Source organism: Martes martes, assembly GCF_963455335.1.
Source record: "Martes martes genome assembly, chromosome: 5".
Classification (NCBI taxonomy): Eukaryota; Metazoa; Chordata; class Mammalia; order Carnivora; family Mustelidae; genus Martes; species Martes martes.
Window position 1 is genome coordinate 131200520 of NC_137892.1, and position 22854 is coordinate 131223373.

Here is a 22854-nt window from a genome sequence, read left to right on the forward strand (position 1 = left end):
AGGGAAGTGACATACATGATCTGACTCACTTTCCAAGACACACTGTGCAAATAAAATCGATCCCTATCACCATTTTATTAATCTCCAAGTGCTTCTTTCACATGGTTAGAAAATGAAGGAAAAATAGTTGACTCTGTTGAGGGCCAAGGGTTATACTCCTGGGCTGTGAAACTGGGCCTGTATCCAGTCTCATCATGGGGTTTAAGGCAAAGTAGGGATAAAATTTCACAGAACTATCTTCATGTCCTATCAATAGAGCCACCACACACTGAATCAATAAACCTTACTTCTAAATGTATAGTTAGACATAGATACAGATATAGATGTAAGTGTAGATAGATTTGTACTTGTAGATGTGGATATGGACATAAACATGGATATATTTAATAGCAATATATTTTGTAATTACAAACTAATAATGTCTTAAAGATTAAAGAAAATCTGAAAGATTTTCTTTCATCTGTTTGCTGAGTATTTGGAAAGCATTAGTGTCTTCCTTAACCAAACATGAGAATGCATGTGATACAAAGAACTTAAGGAAGAAGAAGACAGATCCTTGTGTGTGTGTATGTGTTTCTATTATTAAAAGCTGGCAGAGAATTTTATAATATTCTCTGCTTCAAATAGAAACTGCTTTGCTATTCATTAATACTTTTTCTACATTTTCTAATTTATATCTGAAATATGTGAAGCAAGAAGCATTTTACATGTTGGAAGGATGCCTTGTTTACTAATATTGCTATGTCAAATGGTCATCGAGATTGGTAGCAGACAGCTGCTGATAATGCATAAACAGGGAGTCCGGCCTTTGGATGCCAAATCCTACCCGCCCTTGTATGAAGACAAAGGCTATTTTTATGGAAATCAACAAAAGCTTTCCCCCAACCCTGACTTCTAACAAAAGGCATCTAAGGGCAGAATCTGACATTAATTTCTGTTTCATTTGTTTGGAAGAGTGCAAAATAGTGAAACAAAATGAGAAGTGCCATTTGCCAAGCTGGTATTCAGCCAGTAAGCTTTAGCTTGGCCATAATGTTTGCCTGAAGCTGGCATCCAGCCTAGCTGTTCAGTGCCCCATCCTGATGGAATGTTGCCCTCACTTTCCTGGGATATAAATGTTTCGACTGTCAACTCTGGGATCAAGAATTGAACATGGCTTTTCTTTTTCTTGTTTTTAAAATCTAGGTCAGAGTAGCAGGGAAGACATAAGGGATTTCCAAAAAAGGCAGAGACAATGCAGAACTAGTAAATACTTTCCCCTCTCCTTTTTCCTTCCAAAATTAGGGCAATAAAGCTAGCGGAGTTCACAAAAGATTATTAATATTGTTAATAAAATTATAACAAGTTAACAAGATTTAATAATAGATTAATACAATTTAGTGATATACTGGATAAATAAATTACATGTCTCCTAGAATTACAACGAAGCCATAGAAATACTAAGCAATAAACATTTTGATCGGTAACTCTCACAGCAGTCCCTAGAAAACACTTTCTATTTCCTATTAGACATATTTCCCTATTCTTAGAGTATAGTTTAAAAAGGGTAATTGCTCTGAATTCTACTTCTGCCGTTCCTTCAACTCAATATCAACCTCAATTTAAATACCCTATCACAAAATAAACCTTCAACATTGCTCTGGATCTTTACCTCTTTGTGCATAATCATGTTTCTTTTACCATTTACAAATGGAAAATATCACTGAGTACTTTTTACCAAATCGGCTTTTAGATTTTTACCTATGTGAAGCAATACTAGTAAAGAAAGCACAACAAGGAGTTAGGATTTCATCCAGCTGGCTCACTTTTCTATATTGTGGCCTGGCACAAATCTCAGCGTCCAACAACTTCTAAGTGATAAAATGTGGCTTTCTACTGATTTCCATATTAACCTATTCTGATTACATCCAGATAGATTTTTTTTTTTTAAATCTCTGAAATATTCCTGGTGGTAAGACACAGTAACACTACAATAGCATTTTCTATGACAATAGATTCTTGTCAATAGTCACTTTTTCCCAAATCACATATGAGCTTCTCTACCACATTTTCCCACAGAATGAGAGACATCCCAGTAGAGATTCCTTTGACATTCTGACTCTTCAAATGTGCCATATATGAATTTGGGTACTAACTGGTCATTTTAGAAGCCTGCAAACTTCATAAATGGAAATATTCCATTGTCACAGGGTTGCCCAAGCCGGCTCTGATTCAAGACCACAGAATTCCCTTCTAGGTTAAATTTGTCTCCAGTCCTGATTGCTGTTGTCATCAGTAGGAATCAGAGATTTCTTTTACAAGTATTAGATGGCAAGACTCAGGAAATAAGGTACAGGCATGAATTATTCTGAGCTTCACAGAAACAGTAATCTAGCAGCGTATAATGAGAAAGTAAGGGGCTGTATGAACTGAGTTGTGTCATCCCCCTCAGATTCATATGTTGAAGCCCTAACTCTCAGCATGACTGTATTTAGATGTGGGTTCTTTAGGAAACAGGCCCTAATCCAGTATGACTGGTATCCTTATAAGAAGAAGAGACACCAGGATGCAGGCAACAGAGAAAAGGCCACGTGAGGACAGAGCAAGAAAGAGGCCAGCTATAAGCCAAAAAGGCCTCAGGAGAACCAAACCTGTGGACGTGTTGATCTTGGACCTCCAGCATCCAGAAGTGTTCTGGAAACACTCTGCTGTGGCAAAACACAGAGGTCTCTTCAGAGGTCTCAGCTCTTCCTTTTATTTTACAATTTTAGTCAAGTATATCGCTTGGCCCTTAATGATTCAGAGTAAAGAACATGCCTACAAATGTATGGTCTATTTCAAATGTTTGCATTCATAGGTAACACATCCTTCTGTTATCTAAGTTAAAGCCAGGAAAGATGCTCCACAGACATGCTTTTTTATCAAAAGATTGAGCCTGGTGTTTTTTTTCTGAGTGCTGAAGTCTGGATTATTGTAGGTACTCCTTCCTGGGATTAAACCATCTCAAAGTCTTCTTCTTCCTTTCCGCTTCCTTAGAATCTGACTTTTCCCGTCTAGCTCGCCTCCTCCCATCTCCCACTCCCTTGATCCAACAGTTGCCATACAGAGCAGAAAATGGAGGCAGAATGATAGAAGTCTGAACTATAGCAGCTATGGGCAGGATGAAGGAGAGAAGATCCAAAAGAAGCAATGTTTCTTGTCAAACAAGAGTGGCAATGTGTGGCTCCTGAAGAGAGTAAGACTAAGCCCGATGTCTTGATGCAGTTCAGCAGCAAGGAATATAGTATAGAGAGGTCTCCAATTAACCTCTGTGAAGCCTGGGACTCATAACAGGTGGACCATAAAGAGAAGGAACTTGAACACTGAGAGAAGAAAGGACTAACCGTTCTTCAGGATTCCATGTATAAGCTTGACCAGCTAACAGTGTGGTCCTTTTGTAATGGACTGTACAGTACACTCTACCTTCTTTGGTAACCTACATAGTGCCTTAATGTTCTACTGCAGATTTCCAGTCTAAGCTACTTGCCACCTTGACCTACAAGAGTGAATCTTAAGAATTCTCATTACAAGGAGAAATGTTGGGGTGCCTGCATGGCTCAATCGGTTAAGTGGCTGCTTTTAGCTCAGGTCCTGGGATGGAGCCAGTGGTGGGGCTCTCTGCTCAGCAGGGAGCCTGCTTCTCCCTTCTCCCTCAGCAGGGAGCCTGCTGTTCCCCCTGCTTGTGCTCTCTAGCTCGCACTTTCTCTCTCTCAAATCAATCAATCAATCAATCAATAAAATCTTTAAAAAAAAACAAGGAGAAATGTTTTCCTTGTTTGTTTCCCTTTTTTTTTTCATTGTATCTATACGAGAAGACAGATATTAGCTCAACATATTGTGTTAATCATTTCACACTACATATAAATCAAATCATCATGCTGTACACTTTAAATTTATACAGTGATATGTCAATGGTTTCTCAATAAAACCAGAAAAAGTGATAGTGATAAAACATTTATGAAAAGTTGAAAACAAATCAAATGAAGGAGAAATGGGCCTTCCTATGTTTGTCTGTCCAGGCGCTGGACCTCCACTGTGGATAAAGATGGTGGACCTCCGTGATAATTAGAACCAGGGCCCATTGCTCATCAAGGAAACAGGCCAAGAAGGACAGAATAGAAACTTCATCCTCATCCATTTCAGGCAAGATTAAGTGTAGAAATATCTGTGTCATCAGCCAGGGAGAGCTTGACACCAGTTTTAATTGGAAGTAAACAGAGAGCTGTAGAGGAAGGGCAGGCTGACTGGTCAAATGGGAAGCTTTGATCAGATTTCATTAGGTCATCTCATGCAGAAACAGGCTAAAATTTACAATCAGACCAACAGTTTCTCTAAGAGTAGACCAAAAAAGTATCTAATATATATTTTATATAACAGAAACTTACCAGCATCTAAGTTTCTCTAGCTTTAAAATGAGATAAATGGTCTTCCTCTTTTGCAATTCTCATAGAGAATTTAATAAGATACTTCCTCTGATATCTGTTAAGTTCCTTTGAAGGAAAACAGAAGGAAATAGAAGACATTGTTAACATTAGAAGACTATTTGTTGTTGATCTGCTTTATAACATAATATCTGAAAAGCTCCCCTACCTCCATGCCTTTAGGCAGAGAATTTTACCTAAGTTTCCTAAGTAATGTTTTGGTATGCAAAGCAAAAACAAAGCTATACATCTTAACTGAATCACGAGTTCATTCACATTTTAGTTCAAATGAAAAAACCTAAAGCATTTACTAAGAGAGTAATTGATGTCAAGCTAGCTGTCCTAGATAGAGTAGGTTACCCTAAAATTTGAGTATGTACTAGGAAAATAGAATTTAAATTTGTTTCTCTAATAATGCAAAATCTTTATTAGTTTTCAATGAGACATTCTTTAGGGGAAAATAAAAAAACAAAAAAATCCAAAACCACTATTAGGTCAGACCGCTGAATGCGAACAAACTAAATAGATTGCTTTCAGTCTCAAAAGAATGAGACTTTTCTTAGGACCTAATTAGCTTTCTTTTTAAAGTCAAGGGGATCTGCTCAGAGTCAGGCCACCTCTTCAAAGCAGGCCCAGCAAACTCACATTATACAAGGTCATAATCAGTAGACAGAGTTTCTAAGCACGTCAGGTCATATTTTCTTTAGAGGTACAGGAAATGGAGTAAAGTCAAAAAGTACAGGTTACCCCACAGGCCAGCAAACAATTCTGCCAATTACTCCCTGGGGTAGTCCAGCACCACTGAAAGAGTCTGCCCATATAATTACTAGTGACACAAGCATTTGCTTCAGTCAAGTTGACTTAAGTACCTAACTGAAATAGTCACTAAGCTGTATGAGCAAATACTTCCTTTCATTTGCATTTTTAACATAAAAGATTCATGTAGAGTCTTTCATCTGTGCAATCAATTTATAAGTGGTTCATACTTCTTTAAAACATAGGTAAAGCAAGTACTTTCTCTTTTAGATAAAAATAAAAATGGATATTTAAATTTTATTTTAACCATTAATTCTAGATATAATGCCACAACGTTCAGCAATCACAAAAATTAGTGTATTTGCTTTCTTCTTCCTTTTTTGTAACTGATTTTCAAGAGGCAAGTACTTTGAAAAATAATGAAATATTACAACTAGACACTTACAAACTGTCAAATCATATCCAATAAATAATGTTTCAAAAGGTTATGAATAATATAAACTTTTAAAAAGAATCATATTCAATGCATTAAGGATATTCAGTGGTACAGGGAATCCAAGATGATTCTTAGGGAAAGCAAGTATTATATTTTTATTTATTTTTTAAGATTTTATTTATTTATCTGAGAGAGTGAGCAAGAGAGAGAGTGCAAGCCAGGGGTGGGGGAGGTAAAGGGAGAAGTAGACTCTCCACTGAGCAAGGAGCCTAATGAGGGGCTTGACCCCAGAACCCTGGGATCATGACCTGAGCCAAAGCCAGACACTTAAGCGACTGAGCCACCCGGGTGCCCCAAAATTGAAAAGGTTAAACAGGGAAAACAAAAACAAAAACAAAAACCTCTTCTCTAATTTTTTTTTCTGGGTTTTCATATATCAAACTGATATACAACGTTGAGCTATACTTATGTACTTAGTTAAATGATATGTATTAAGTGCATTCTCACTTGAGGTTTTGTTCAGTAAAAGGAAGGTTTATTATAATTTCTCCTGTAGCAACATCGACTACCATATACCTTTTCTCACACTCTGCCTCAAAGTGATGGGATGCTTGTTGTGTTAGTTTCCTACTGTTGCTATAACAAATTACCACAAAGGTAAGGGCTTAAAACAACTTCCCATTAATTCTCATGGTTCCATAGTCAGAATCCGGGCTGGCTCCACGGGTCTCCCTGCTCTGGATCCCACGAGGACATTATCAGTTATGTCGGCTCATTGTCTCAAAATCTGCTGCTAAGCCCATTCAGGTCATTGTCAGTATCCAGGTCCTTCTGGTTATAGAACTGAGATGCCATTTCTTTGCTCATTGTTGGCTGGGGCCACCTTCAGCTCCTAGAGGCTTCTCTTCAGCTCTTGTACCTGGGCCTCTCGGCCTCGGACCAGTGACAGTGCACTCAGTTCTTCTCATGCCTGGAGTCTCTCTGAACTCCCCTTGTGCACATCTCACTGACTGCCGTCCTCTTCTGCTTTTAAAAGCTCCTATGAGACATTGGTTCACACAGATAGTCCAGGATAATCTGTGTTAAAGTAAGCTAATTGGTAATCTTAATTCCATCAGCAAAGTCTCTTGCCTAGATATGGATTGAATAACTGGGGGGACATTTGTAGCGTTCTGCCCCCATGCTAACTAATGGCCACATCACGAGTGGTTCAAATACAGCCACAGGGGGCATCTTTTAAAACCAGTAGTCATCTTTTCCACAGTGATTAAGAAAATAAACCTTGACTCTGCCTTGGCTCCCCTAAGGAATCTCAACTAACTTGCACAACCAAACATCTTGAAAAGCTACAGAATACAGAAAGAAAGCAAATTACAACTAGGAATAGAATTAGGAGAGAAATGCAAACCAACACCAGGTATTATGAATATGCTGATCTTTAATAATGCTGAGATTTTAAAATGCACTTTTTTTCTGTGGTTTACACTATGCCATGGCCACTTATATACATTAAAGGTAAACATGTGTTTGTCATTTAAGGGCATATGCTGCATGCTTGACCTCACGATGTATTTGTGCATTCAAATTTCTAAGTGCTTCTACTGGAAAGCTTCTTAAGGAAAACTCCCAGATTAACCATCAATTTGTTGCTTGTGTTTAGAATCTTTAACTCTATTTAGGTGGAAATGTTGAAATGGGTCAGAACCAAGTTTACCTGATGGAACTTAAACTATATCCATTGCTAGGGTTAACTATGACTGGACATTAATTGGTGGGGCCCGCAAAAGTTCTACAGAATTCCTTCAGCATTAGGTTTGAAAAGCCTCCCAGGAGAGAAATGTTCCTAAAGTGATGAGCCAGATATGAGATGGTCTTTGTCATTAAAGTAGAGTAGGGGTATTGAGTACAGTGTGGGATTTGTCAGTCGAAAACAAAATAAGTCCTATTTCTGGCAGATTATTTCTGTGAAAAATAACACCTGAAAGATCTAGTCAAATGCATCTGTTTAACTACAGGAAAACTGGGGAAATATAATTCTTTATGTCATCTAAGAAGGAAAGGAAAAGCAGTGAGCAGAACTGATGTTTATAAAGAATTGGTATTATTTTTATTTTTATGTTGATTTTATAGCAGGTCCCTTTTCCAAATTCTCTTAAAATTTCTGGTTTCAATCATTGATGATCTTGGATTTTCTACGTAGGTGTTTATCTAAAATAATATCAGTTTTGCTTATTCCTTTCATTTTCTTTCCTCTTCATCCCCCACATATTAGTGGACCTGTTTCAGTAAAGGTGTAATTTTATCTTTTTCCTGAGTTTAATAGAAATGCTTCTAGAGCTTCACCAGAAAGTGTGTCTTTTAGTATAGCTTATTAGTTACTACCTTTTATAAGGCTAAGAAGTTCCCTTATAGCTCTTATTTCTTAGCAGTTTTTGCAATAAGAAATTATTAACTTTTTCAAAGTCTTGGTCTATTATCATTGTATGTTTTTCTCTGATCATCTTTGAATATAGTAAATTATATTGATGGACTTTTTTAATAATTCTGTGTCATCCATGTACTCCTAGGATATAGTCTATTAGGTAATGCAGTATTATGTGCGTGTGTGTATGAGTCTGCGTGTGTGTTACCATATGGTTGAATTTAATTTAACATTGTAGTCAGGACTTTTGTTAAATGAAATTGGCTAGTGGGCATTATCTGGTTTGACTATCAAGTTCATGCTGTCCTGCTAAATTGACTTTGTAGCTCTCCTTTCTTTCCTTATCTAGAAAATACATTAGATATAACAGAAATCCCATTCCTGAAATTTTACCAAAACTTACTTGTAACACCATTTGGTCTTGGCAGGCCAAAAAATGGAAAGGTTTTTGGCTACTAATTCTTACACGTTGTTTTGTCCATTCAGTTTTTTTTTTTAATATGTTTATCAATTTTGGTAATTTACCTGTTTCCAAAAAATTGTTGATTTCATCTAGTTTTTCACACATATAAAGTTGTTCACAACATTCTCTTTTTCTAAATTTCTGCACTACTTTGCCTATGCAACCATTTTATTTCTAATATTATGTCTCCATTCTTTTATTTATTAATTTATTTTGCAATCTTGCCAGAGTTTTGTCTCTCATTGTTAAAGAAAAACAAAGGGCTTTTGGTTTTGTTAACATTTGCTTTTGTATTTGTTAGTTTGTTCATTAGCCCCTAATATATTTACTCCTTTATTTTATCCTATTTAATTGTATTTATTTTCAATCCCACTGACTTCTTGAGTTGATGGTTTGACTTATTTATCATCAGCATCTCTTGTTTTCTAAGAAATAAATTTAAGGTAATAATTTTACTCTAAAGTGATATAAAGATCACATTATTGTCCTAAGGAGTTTTAAACCATGCATTCCTGAGAAGTCTGTTAAGTTTCAAATTTATATAGGGAGTTTCATCACTACCTTATAGTTGTTGGTATTTAATTTTAAAGCATCATGTCCAGAAAAAGTCATCTGTAAAAGTCTAATATTTTGAATTTCTTGGGATTCCCTTTAGGGCCTAATATACCATCAAGTTTTGTATTTTTTAAAACATGTTAACCAGTACAGTAAAGTACATTTTTCTAGAAAATTGCCAGTGTTACCTAGGTTTTCAAATGTATACACATAAAATATTTTTCAGGTATGTTTTTACACAATATGTGCTCTTTCGGGGCCCTGTAAATATCTATGTGTATCTATAGGTCAGAGTTATCAAGTATATCACTAAGTCACTGATGTCAATATTTGTTTCCTACCTGCTGATTCTGTGGGATCGTAATCTCCTAGAATGATTATGAAGTGTTAATTAATTCTCTATAATTTTGTTAAATATTTCTTGGTATATTTATTTCCAGTTTCTGATGTTAGGTCCATGAACGTCTGTAATGATTACATCTTCTTGGTGGATTACTTCACTTACACACCAAAATTCTTCCCCTTTGTTCTTTTTAATGTTCTTCACATTAAATATGATTCTGCCATTTATATTGCCCTTCAGCCTTAAAATTAGCACTCCAAAGTGTGGTCCTGGGATTCCTGGCGGTCTCTAAGACTCAAGAAACTCTATGGGGTCAAAACTGAACATCTTAGTATTAAGATGTTCCTTGTCTCTTTTATTCTCAATGTCTCACCAGTAATGGTGGGGTTTTAAGAGACTGCATGACAATAACATGACAACATATCAAATGTAGACACAACTATGAGAATCCAGTCATCCAATATAAACCAAGAAATTAAAGATTTCAAAAATGTTAGTTAATGCCACTTTTCACATTAATCTATTGTTTGTATTGGAAATACAGTCACTTTTCAAAAAAGTTATATCAACATTTAATGGATTTTTATTGTTACTTTAAAAGGTACCAATAAGCATTTGTTTCACTCTTTTCCTAGCATCTATTGAATTAACTATATTTTCCTCTACCAATCTATTTAAAAAAATAGTAATTATTATTACTTTGATATTCTAAACCTGAAGATTAAGATACTTTATTTCTTTACAAAAGTTTGTGACGCTATTAAAGAAAAAAGAATGTGGAAAATTTTGCATTAATTTACATCTTAACACAGCCCACCTGCCACCCCATTTCCCCCCACACCATTTAGCATTCCTATATATTTGTATATTCACTATGGAAGGTAGAATTTTTAGCATATGTTTATTCTGTCATCCTTTTTCAGAAGTCATGCATTTTTCCAATCACAGACAATTCTTGCCTTAAAGGAAACTCTGGTACCTGCTAAGATAATAAAAAAATTTCCCTTTACTATCTTAACGGTTTCATAGTTTCTTAAAAATAAAAAAAAAAACATGAACTTAGTCTAATGTTTAAGTGTAACATGTAATCAACGTTAATCTAATACATCTTCTAATCTGATTTTCCACTATGCCCCCATTCAAAATATATACTTCAACAGAACTAGATTACAGAATATTTCCTAGATATGTTCCATCATTTACCATCTTATGCCTGTATCTATTCTCTACTTCTGACTTGAATTCCCTCCTCAGTCTTGAAATTTCTATAACCAACTAGAACCACAATCTGGTATGAAGTCCCTTCCACAAAGACTTCCCTGAGAAGCCCATATGGAAACAATTCCCATGCACTGAACTCTTAAGCATTTTGTATCACTCAAAATGCAGGTATATTATGCTGCATTGCTTTGTAGTTATTTGAGGTTTTACCCTATTTCCCCAGTTACATTGTAAGTTCTTTGAGGGCAGAAATTATTTAGCCCGTCTTTGAATTTCCCATGTCATTAGACATAGGTTTATTTAGAAAGTATGAAAACTAATAATTTTCAGAATTATCACAGTCAAAAACAACCGTGATAGAGTTAAGCAATTACTTCTTGGTTTTCTGATATCAGATCATGATGCCTTCCTGGTATAGGAGAAAGATTCTTAGAACACAGTGGGTCCCCTTCGTTTGGGAATACTGGGATTCATTCCACCAAGTAAGGAAAGAGTTGCAGCTTGGGGTCTCCTACATCAACGCTCTGCATTCAAGTTTCAGCCAAGCTTCAAGAAACAACAGAAAGAGTAGCTGCTTTAGCTATCACCATTGTCTTTTTCTCTTCTGCCATCTGCCAAATCATCTTAGGGAACTGCTGCAAAAGAGTTGATGAAATCACTACCTACTAAACTAGCAACCTTAGTCCAAGGACAGGGTTTCTAAAGCACTGAAAAACATTTTTCAATAACATTTAATGTCTTTTATTAATACCTATAATGCATATCCCAAAAGGAAAGAAATACACCAAGTTATTGAAATACAGTGTGCCTACCTTACATAGGAGTACATTTGCTAGCAATAATTTTATTTATCCTAATTCCCTCCATTTTCACAAATACATATAACCACCAAAACTGAAGAATGTATTTGTGTATGGAAAGTATAACTTACAAGTAGTTTCCATGGTCCACTTTTCCAAATATGTAAGTCATCTGCTATCTTTAGTTTAGTTCAACAAATTATTAGTAAGTGCCTGCTATTTTTCAGACACTATACTGGGCAACAAGTATGTGAACATGAATAAAACACAATCCCTGTTCCCAGTGTGCTGGAGGCAGTGGAGAAAATGAACACCTAGAGAGGAGTCAATCTAATGTGGTAAGATCTCTGATAAGAGATATTGTGACACATACTGCTTTCAGGAAAGGCTTACATGATCAGTTCATCCCTGGCCAAATGCTTGAAGATGAGTATAAATTAGCCCAATGACTGTAAGTCATTTCAGATAGAAGTGTAAAGTACTATTCTATGAATAGCCTTTTAGTATCTCTAAAAGGCTGTGGAGAGTACCAGGAGTTGGGGCTAGTTGGTTATGTGATGGACAGAATCTTGTATTGCATGATAATAAGCTCAGAATTAAGTTATGGTTAGCATCTTCCAAACTGTGTTACAGAGGAAGACTAGAATTCTGGGGCCCCTTTGGGGGCTCAGTTGTTAAGCATCCGCCTTTGGCTCAGGTCATGATCCCAGGGTCCTGGGATGGAGCCCTGCATCAGGCTCCCTGCTCAGCGGAAAGCCTGCTTTTCCCTCTCCCACTCCTCCTGCTTGTGTTCCCTCTCTCGCTGTGTCTCTCTCTGTCAAATAAATAAAATCTTAAAAAAGAAAAAAAAGAGTCTAGAATTCTACAGAATATAGCAGGTTCTCTTGGAAAAAATATTTCTACAGTCAAAAAAATCTCCCTTTCAGTGATTCACATTGAGAATTTTAAAGGTTATGAAAATTCCTGAAGTCAAGAAGCTGGCTTCATTAACCCAGCAGCTCCCGAATTTATTTGGCTTCTAATCATTTTTTCACAGAATAGCTATTAACATCCCATGTGACTCAAGTGTTTTATAAAACAGTTTGGGCAATATTGGATATAAGCAATAGAGTGGCTACTGGGCTCATCACTTTACATATACGTTGATGAATTTGGACTTTATTTGGCATTTAATAGGGGACCATCAACACTGTTCCAGCAGGAAAATGGCTTGATTGAAGCCAAGACTCGAGAATGTAACTCAACAAGATGTAAGGATGGATTGGAAGGGAGACGGGCAGGAGGTTGGAACACCAGTAAGGAGAATTCATTCTTGGAACAGTTCAAAATATAAAACTATAAACATATGTTTTGGAAATTTTTCTAGATTTAATAAATTCTATGATAATATACCAGAGAGATTTCTTTGAAAATCCATAACAGATGCCAGTAAGAGTACTATCTGCCTTATCATCAATTAACATATATTTGGGATCTCCAGGGAACATTATGCACGTATATAACAACCACAAACAAATTGCAACAGGCTTGTCTTGTTGTCAAACTGGAGAAAAAATGATCAAGATAAGAATAATTAATTTCAGGTGCATTGAATTACTGTAGTCAGTCATTACGCAACTATTTATTAAGTACCCCAGAGTGCACAGCACTTTACTAGGTTCTTATAAAAATCCATATATTAATAACAGAGACTTTTTTCCACCAAAGCAACTCTGAGCTCCCTGTAGCTCATCACTGCTGAGAGCACACAGAGGAGGACAGCCACCAGTGAGCAGCCATTCAACAATTTTGTTCAAGGTCCAGTCAAAGAAAACAGACCTTTAAATATTTCATCATTGAGAGGTATTGAATTAGATAACTTACAAAGTTTTAAAAATATATGTCTACGATTAGGGGGAAATTCTGGAATAACTCAGAAAGTCTGGGCCATAATCAATTTTAGCACTTCAGAACTAGACTAAGAACTAATTTATATATTCATTCTATCAGCTAAATTATATATATATAGAGAGAACACAAATACATGTTTGGCACTAAACAAGGGACTGAGAATAGAGCAGTCAACAAAATTTTCTCAAACCATTACCATGTGGAGGTTGAATTCTGAGAATGGAGACAGATCTTAAATAAGAATAGTTATTGATATGGATATAGACAAAGATACATATAAAATAGATACTAGTGTGATCAATACAATAAAGAGAAATTAGACAGAATAGAGAAATAGAAGCTTCCAGAAAGTTGGGGGAACTTGAGAGAAAAATATTTGAGGCAGAAAAAATAGAAAGTACAAAGGCCCTGAAGCAGGACATCTGTGGCTAGATTAGACTGAAAAACAGGAGTAGAATGAGGTGAAGAACAGCAAGATAGAGATCATTTGGGACCATTATAATGAGTCTAGCTTTTCTCTGGTTGTGTCAGATACATTGGGGGTGAAGAGAGGGAACCTAGGATCTAATGTTATTTTGAAGGATCACTGTGACTGCTGTATTAGGAGACTAAAGAGTGGGTTGACAAGGGCAGAAGTAGGCAAAATAGTTAGGAGACTAATGCAGTAATACAAGTGAGGAATGGTGGAGGCTTGGATGTAGGAGGTAACAGCAGAAAAGTGGTCTGATTTGGGATACATATTGATGGCATTGCTGACAAGATCTGCTGGTAGATGAGCCAAGAATGACTTAGTCTTTGGCTTAAGCAACAGAACAGATGCGATAGCCAGCTAATGAGATGTGCAAGACTGTAGGTGGAAGCAGATTTTGGGAGGAAGACTGAGTCCAGTTTTGGACAAGTTAGGTACATGATGCCTATTCAGCATCCAACTGGAGACGAGTAGTCAGATGCCTATGCAAGTTTAAAGATCAGGGAAGAGTCCAAAGCTGCAGATAGAAAATTAGGAATGAATGATATCACTAAGAATGAGAGTACAGATAAAGAAAAGACCAAGGACTGAGCCATGGGACATGCCAAAATTTAGAAGTGAGGGAAACAGAATTAAGAAAGAAGAGCCAATTAAATAAGAAATCCAGGAGGGGGTGATATCCAGAAAGCCAACTAAAGAAATTGTTTCAAGAAAGATAAACCAAATTGTCAATTTGTGTCAAATGCTGCTGATAGATCAAGCAAAATAATTGACTATTATCAATAGTATTGACTATCGTATTTAGAAATAATGAGATAACTGATGACTTTGACACACACAAATAAGTTTTAGTGAAGAGCTAGAGGCAGAGGCCCTGTGGGAGGGGACTTAATAAAGAGGAGAGAAGAAATTAGAGGCAAATACAGGTAACTTCTTCAAGGAGTTTTCCTATAATAGGGAGGATAAAAATGGAATAAGAGCTTTCAAGGTTTGAGCATTAAGAGAGAGATGGGCGACACCACACTATATTGTATGTTGAATCCAATACAAAGAGAAAAATTGATCACGTAACAGAGAGAGAATTTCTAAACAACTTTTTTTTTAAATTCTCATTTATTTATTTATTTGACAGACAGAGATCACAAGTAGGCAGAGAGGCAGGCAGAGAGAGAGGAAGGGAAGCAGGCCCCCCGCTGAGCAGAGAGCCCGACGCGGGGCTTGATCCCAGGACCCCGGGACCATGACCTGAGCTGAAGGCAGAGGCTTTAACGCACTGAGCCACCCAGGTGCCCCAGAAAGAGAATTTCTAGATTTAAATCTTTAAGTAGGATATAAAAATGGCATCTAGTGCCCAACTAAAGATGTTAGACTTAAAGGAGTAAAGACAGCTCATATTTCTCAATAGGAAAAAGGCATCCAGATGTAAGTATATGGATATATGTGTATGGGGGAGAGAAACCTTCTCATTGTTTTTTATATTTTAATCTAGGAAATAGGGAGTGAGGTCATCAACAGAGACTGAGGATACGGAAATAGATGGTCACTGGAAAAGAGGATGTGCTGGAGATTTGAGAAATCTGAGAGAGAAATGAGTAGTTGTCTAAAGGTAAAGAAAAATACAAAATTTTCACATAGCCCTAAGGTTGTACTTGTGATTAATGGTCTTTAACTTAAGGTAAGACCATTAGCATGATTTTATGTTTTTCTTCAGCCAAGTTGAATATGCTAAAGCTTAAAAGAAGTAGGTGAAGGACTTAATTTAGCCAGTAATGAACTTCTGGAAGGTGAGAATGAGAAAACACCACCAAGTACAGGATTATAGAAGACCAATTCAAAGGAGTGATTATTGATGAGCCATGGAAAGTAGGACTGGTAAGAGGGACACCAAGGTGTGAGGACAGTCATGGAAGAGTGGAAGAATCAGAGGGATTGGAGATCCTAGTGGGATAAAAAATTCATTAATGTTTGAATAATACCAAAGAGAGTGAAATCAAAAGGGAGTGGAGGATAAGAACATGTAGGATGCTCAAAACTGGTATTGCAATGAGTTAGCAGTTTTCAGGAATGGCAGAGTTTCAGAGTATTAAGATCATGGGACCAAATTGTAAGAAGGGAGAAGAATAAGATGATTGGAAAAGAGAAGGCCAAAGGCCTGAAAAGCCAGGATATTGAAAGGATTCTACGCAAGGCAATTGAAATGACATAGTTCTTTCCAAGGGTTGAGAATAGGAGAAAATTAATATTGAGAAGGTCTGGGCAAAGGAAGAGGAAGCAGCAGGTGGAGTAAGGCAATAGGAGTTTCCAGGTGAGACAAGTTGATGTTAGTCATAATTTTAGATATTCAGTGAGTGGAAAACAGCTATTAACCAATTTCAGTATACATGTGGATCATGAGAGATTGTATTACACTCAAGAATCTGATGTAGTTGGTCTGGGGTAGAGGTTGAGATTCTGCAATCACAGTACGGAAAATGGAATAGGACAGAGAGAGGGAAGGATCTGATGAAGACTCAAGTTTAGAGAACACCAAACATCCTTCGGCAAAACTCAACCTCCTCTCGCCTTCCTTTTTTGTTTTTATTTTCTTCCCAGGTTCACATGAACAAGTAAGACTCTCATTCAAATGTGAACAGAGAAAAAGAAAGACTCCATAATGTTAAAGCTGACTCAGACAAGAGATTTATTATTATGCCTGCTACAGGAGAAGCTGTTTTACATGTGTGTTTAAGAAGTGGTGCTTTGCAAATTAATATTTTATTCAGTGCATAAAACCAGAAGGAAACATTTGTAATCTTCCCAGAAGGAGTTACTGATGTTCTTTGCTTCTATTTTAAATAGAGTCACTGCTAAAAAGTTATGTTGCTTTTCATTTATTTGTTTAAAGAAAATAGACCTCAAGGAAATGAAGATTGTGGGCAGATGTGGCTCATTATGATTAAGAAGAAATGATTCTGATACTAGTGAAAATCTATTTCCTAAAGGATAAGAAACTCTGTGTATAGCACAGGTATGCAAAGAAATACATAAACTATTCCATTAGTTAAAGTTTTGGAGCAAGCCACTCTACAGGGCTTTAAAGGAAGCTAAAAGAGTGTGCTAACCGGCAACACGCGTCTCCTGTTATGGTCAGTAGAAAAGAAACAACAGATTTGGGCCCCAGCTAATTCTCTTTAGTCGCCTCCACTGCTGGCTAGGAGAAAAGAAGAGAAACTAGGGTTAAATCCTAACGAAGAATTGCAGGTCTTAGACATTATGAATTGGATTGATGAATTTTTGTTTCCTGAAGGACAACATGCAGATTAAAGAGCTTTTAACTGTTCTTGATGCAATCAAAAGGTTATGGTTGTCTGCTAAAAACTCAGTTTCAGCCACAGTTTATGTAAGTTGTTCACATTACTCACTCAGTAATGATGTACTTGGCCCCACTGTTTGTGGTCTGGTTCTCATTTGTTTGGTATTACATTCCAAGACTGCAATGACTCAGAAATGTTCCTTATTTTTTACAGTAAGAAGAAATAGCATGCTTTGCCTGAAACATCTCAGATTTAATCACTTGTCTGTGGTCTCCCCACAGTCTATCCAAGCAGGTGTATATAAGTGAAGACTTCTGCATATTGACTTAGAAGAGCCAGAGTCTCTAACCAGAAGGCTGCTGACGTTAGCTGCTTACATACACGTGACATTAACAAGAAACTTAAACCCTCTGCAAGGCTGTATAGTATTCACTCTTATCACAATGTTGGCAAGTAGGCTTTTCAGAATACAAGAAAAGTTTCCAGGATAAAAAGGATTAAATATTTATGACACCTCTATCAGGCATGTGTAACGGAACGTGAAAAGTTGTACTTAAATCTATTTGAAGAAATGTTATATGCAAGAGGTGTGAGAAGTGTTGTACCCTGATGTGGAAGACAGAATTAGGGGCAATAGGTTAAAAAAAAAAAAGCATATATATGTGTGTGTGTGTGTGTGTGTGTGTGTATGAATTTGGTTTTGACACAATACAATTTTTTCTATGGATTTTTACGTTTTAGTATTGCCTGAAAATAGAATGACTGTTCTTGTACCTTTATGTCCCTGGAAACACTGAAGCAGAAAGAAGAATCAGATGAGAGGTTAGTCTCAAATATCTGTTTCCTGCAAGCCTATCTGTCTTGGATTCTAGCAGAGTTGATAGGAATACATGAAGTAGAAAAAAAAAAAGCATTCTCTCTCATGACTTAACACTATTCCTGTGTTTACCCTCCATAAGCTCTTGGGTGGCTTGCTTTCTTCTCCTCCCACCGTAGTTTACAGCACTCTCCTTCACCAGCCTGTAACAGAATGTGAGTTCCAGCAGAAAGAGAGGGACATAACACATTAAATACAGTTGAGTGTAAGTATGAATTAAACTACAGCCAGAATTCTTTTATTATATAAAAGGACTTGTCACCCAAAAAGATTCCAAGTAAGTAAAATACAGGACAATAGACTTTTGAACAGGGAACAAAATTTGGAGAGACAAAAACAAAAAACAAATAACCTGCTGCCCATAGAAGACTTGGGTTAATCTTTCTAGAACATGTCTTCCAAGCGGCAGCAGGTGTCCGGGATGACAGAATTTACCGTGGACAGTTTGCTGTTTTCCCACCTCAGGCACAGCCATACCAATGATTGTCAAAAAGTACCCTCAGAAAAACTTCAGGGAATGGAATCCAAGGCTTATTAGGAGTTCAAATAAACCAACTTGAAGTCAAAGGAAAGGAATCCAGTGCCATTCTCTTGATTACTTGAAATTCCTCTAATTCTATAAGGACTGCTCTGAATCTGAAAAGATGTCCTGAGGCCACATTTTTATAGTCCATGTTCACCTCAGGTAAGTTCTCTGATGTAAGACTTCTCTTGCTTACTCAGACCACTCAAAGTTAAAATTTTAATAAACCTGAGTTACAAAGGGGAAGTGAAAAAGTAGCAGTAATGTTCTGAACTGAAGACTTATTTTTCTCTCTCTGAAGTATAACTATTGTAGCATAACCCCTAGGTATGTCAAGATGTTGATTATTTTCCAGACTGTAACTGAGATGTTCTTTCTCATTTTTGTGTGGTGCCAGAATTTCTACCTATGGTCTCCTTTCCTAATGTATGAGAAGGCTCCTGTCCAAAAGAAAAAAAAAAAATCATTTAGATGAGGCAGAAAAGTCTACTGGTATTGCATTTATTTATCACCGCAGCTTTCCAGACTTGTCACACTGTCTTTGAATTAGAAATGAACTCTTAAGGATTTCTGATTCCACTTCTCTAAAACTCAGTTGACTCCTCTATAAATGAAGGCAATATGTTACGTGATTCCTAAGACCACATCCAGCCCCAAATTTTATGATTCCATTCCCACAAATCCAATTGACTACAACACTATTATCTCCTACACATTAAAAAACCAGCATTTGAGTTAATCTCTCTCCCTGCTCTGGTAAATCAGCCACGTCCTGGGTGGTCCATAATCCTCTTCCCAAAGAATAGGATGTATTCTGGTTGGGGGCTATTTAAAGCCCTCTGTGAGTTCTTGAAGATAATCCTTGGTGACTCTGCAATGACTGTGACAATTCTTTGAGTTCTTTAGTGTGAAAGTCACCTGGATTTACAGATTTGACTCACCCAATCTGAGTCAGTCATTTTTATCTGTCCCCACGTTAGTGAGGTTATCTGACTTACATAACATCGTTGCCGGCTCTCAGGATTAAATCATGGCCGACATCTGTGAGGAAGGAAGGAAATATAAAAGGCCTTCCCATCATGTCATTTTTATGTTCTTTTCCTTTCGCTGGATAAAGGGACGATACTCTCCCCATCTTCTCCCACTTAATGATTTTAAATAGTTTTCTAAATCTTGAGAGTTGTATCTTATATCTGACTTTTACATTATTGGTCTATCAACCATAGCGTAAGAGGATATTGAAGATCGCCGGACTTGGAACAGGGACATGTAGGTTTTTGCTGAATAATCTTTGGAAAGTATTCAGAATCTCTGAGCTTCAATTTCCCCACCTCTGATGTTAGTATGAACAAGCCTGGCACTCGGGTGGTGTTTCATCAGCTTATTTTAGCATTCTTTATCTGTGTTGCCTAAGCCGAGGAAGGTCAATGCATCACTAGCACTAGGAGTCATAAATGTGATAGGAAAATACACATGAAGCTTGGACATGAGGGAATCCATGAGCATAGTTTTTATTTATTTTTTATTTTTTTAATTTATTTTTATTTATTTATTTATTTATTTTAAGATTTTATTTATTTGACAGAGATCACAAGTAGGCAGAGAGGCAGGCAGAGAGAGAGAGGAAAGGAAGCAGGCTCCTTGCTGAGCAGAGAGCCCGATGCGGGACTCAATCCCAGGACCCTGAGATCAAGACCTGAGCCGAAGGCAGAGGCTTAACCCACTGAGCCACCCAGGCGCCCCTATTTTTTATTTTTCTATTAACATATAATGTATTACTTGTTTCAGGGGTAGAGGTCGGTGATTCATCAGTCTCACACAATTCATAGCGCATGAGCACAGTCTTTAATATAGTTAACGTTAGGCGTGCCAACATCTGAGGGGCGCTAAACGTACAGGAATGGTGATGATCCTTTTGGTCATCTAGGGAAGATATAACCCACTGTTGGGTCTGACACCCACCTTCCCTTCCTTGGAGACTTGGAAGAGACCATAACTATTGCAGAAAAGACCGTAACATCCCAAATCTGGTCAACGAAGAATTCTGCCACATTGGACTGAAAGTGCTAAAATGAACTTCAACAATTCCTTGTTTTTTATTTGTTTGTTTTTTCAGGACCATTAAGCTGGGAAGAATGACTTAGGCTTGCCAACTTGTAATTTTGCCAAAAAAGAGATTTAAACGAAAAATATACCACGTACTCTCTACTTTTTCCACCACTTCATAAAGGAGTGGCTATTTTAATAGCAAATAAAAGTAGGAAAATCAATTTCTCAGAAGAACAGACAGTTTTAAAACAATAAATTTAATTAACAATATGAAAAGCTTTGAGTTTCTCATTTACCACTGACTAATAAAAATCTAACACTAGACCATCCTCCGCCGAGGATCTGCTTCCAGAAATCACCCTTCAAATGGGAAAAACATGACTACAGTCATTCCTGGGGCACCTGCTGCCCTCAGCCAGAGGCATCAACGAGCATGGCTGGCGTTTGGGTGGGGTCAAGATCAGACTCTGAGAAGCAGTGTCAGAGAGTAGCATTTGTTCATTGGCCAGAGGCAAACAGATCTGTGGTGCTTTTTCCATGTCCAAGTTTTCTATCAATTGAAAATTCCCTAGTTTGTTATTAGATTCAGGTGTTCCTGCTGTTGTCTACTTTCTATCCCCTTAATTTCCCCTTTCCTGAGATTGTGCTGTAGGTTATAAAGCTTCTGGCATCAAAAATTTTATTTTCTTTCTGAATTGTGGTTGCAAACTCCCTGTGTGTTTCTGGTTTGTTAGCAGGTGGCCTGGCCTGCCAAGAAAGAACTCACGGTCTTGGATTCCCCCCAGGGTTTACCCAGGTTCCAAAATTGGTATCAGCCCTGATGCATATTACAGAGCCTCATGGATACTCAAATGTTTATACAGGGCAGACAGGCCCAGAGGGCATGAGGCTTCATCCAAACACCTCGTATGTGATTGAAAGGGGATACAGCATGGCAACAGGATCCTTTTCTTTAAAATTGCTTTCACAATTCACTGAGGAGATGAGAAAAAGAGGAAGCAGGTGAAAAGTTGGGGCCAAGGGAACTGCTGTCCAAGTATTTCACAACTAGGGAGGTAGCAGAGAATTCTGAAAACAACATCAAATTGCATTTTCGAGGCTTCTTAATCTGTGTTGCCTAAGCAGAGGAAGGCCACGCCTATTCAGAAAACATTTGCCGGATCTTCGGAGTTGGAAACTAACCCGAAAGAGGGGAAGCAGACTAGAGCTGCAAAAAGAAAATGACAAATATATGACTAGTCAGAAGCTGGAAATGCCTCAAATTATTTACTGGACCACACAATAAAAGTGACAGGAGTTGTGTATCCTTAAACAACCTTTTGCTGGCAGGATGATACCATGAAACGGCCTGTTTTGCTGCTAGATGCACTAAAGATTAGATAAGAAAGCAAACAGTGCCTTGTGGGTCACTCCAAGTCCTTTAACTGCCAAAATGAGATCCCAGACTAGATCAAATGTAGAAAGGGTTCTAGAGTATCTATCAAGTGCTTCTTAGAAGCAGTGATGTGATTTAAAAACCAAACACTGGACCGGAGTTGAATATTGAGATGGCTTCTGATGGAAGAACATTGAGAAGACATTAGCCAACGGCTAGACAATAAACGTGTCATTGGTAGGCTCTTCTTCTATCACTGCTCAGATCTGTTTGTTAATCTAAGTCCTATGCCAAGTAAATCACAATGATCTATTAACTCTGAGGGTCAGAGGAAAGTAACAGGGGAGAGTGGGAGTAAGCGTGGTTTTGGCTGCAATTCTCCCACTAATAAGTTGTGTGGAAACTCCTCTCACTTTACTGTCATAGTTCTTGGATCTGTGAAAATGAGACCTATAGACTATGACCCTTTCTACTTCTTGAAATAAACTGCCTCCTGATCTCAAACTCAGCTGGAGCATTTTGGGTATCAATAAAAAGCCATATGCTAATGACCATTCAATAATCACTGTAGCTGAGATTTGGACTAAGAAAGTCAGAATTAGGGAATATATAGAATGCCAGTCTCTCTTAGGAAAAGATCACAATGAAAGGAATTACGTTCATCACCAATTACATTTACAATGTCCTATAAACCAACCAACTCTGGAAAGAACAACAGACATAAACATTTTTAGACCATTTATCAAATATAATACACATGGCTTATTCTGTTGTAGGAAGACAGCACTGGGACCAAAGAAACAAGGAAAGCAGTGCTCATCTACATTAGAACAGGACTATTTGCTTTGCAGGGAGATCATCAGTTGCTTCTTTTAAATGCTCAGCTGCCCTAATTTGTTTAAACTTCATCCAACTTGCAAATTTAGATATACATCTATTTCTA

General features: G+C 37.3%; 1 protein-coding gene across 6 annotated transcripts in view; it reads right to left on the reverse strand.

Annotated features, from left to right (window-relative positions):
- The window catches only part of MRPS30 (mitochondrial ribosomal protein S30), a 735966-nt gene that overhangs the window by 171769 nt on the left and 541343 nt on the right, over nucleotides 1–22854 (reverse strand). Inside the window, exon 1 of one of the 6 annotated variants that reach the window (XM_080804123.1) lies at nucleotides 4404–4476. The exons of the other annotated variants lie outside the window; for them this stretch is intronic. The gene's annotated coding sequence lies outside the window, so the exon portion shown is untranslated. Of the gene's footprint in view, nucleotides 1–4403; nucleotides 4477–22854 lie in introns of those variants that run through there. 6 annotated transcript variants of the gene reach the window in all.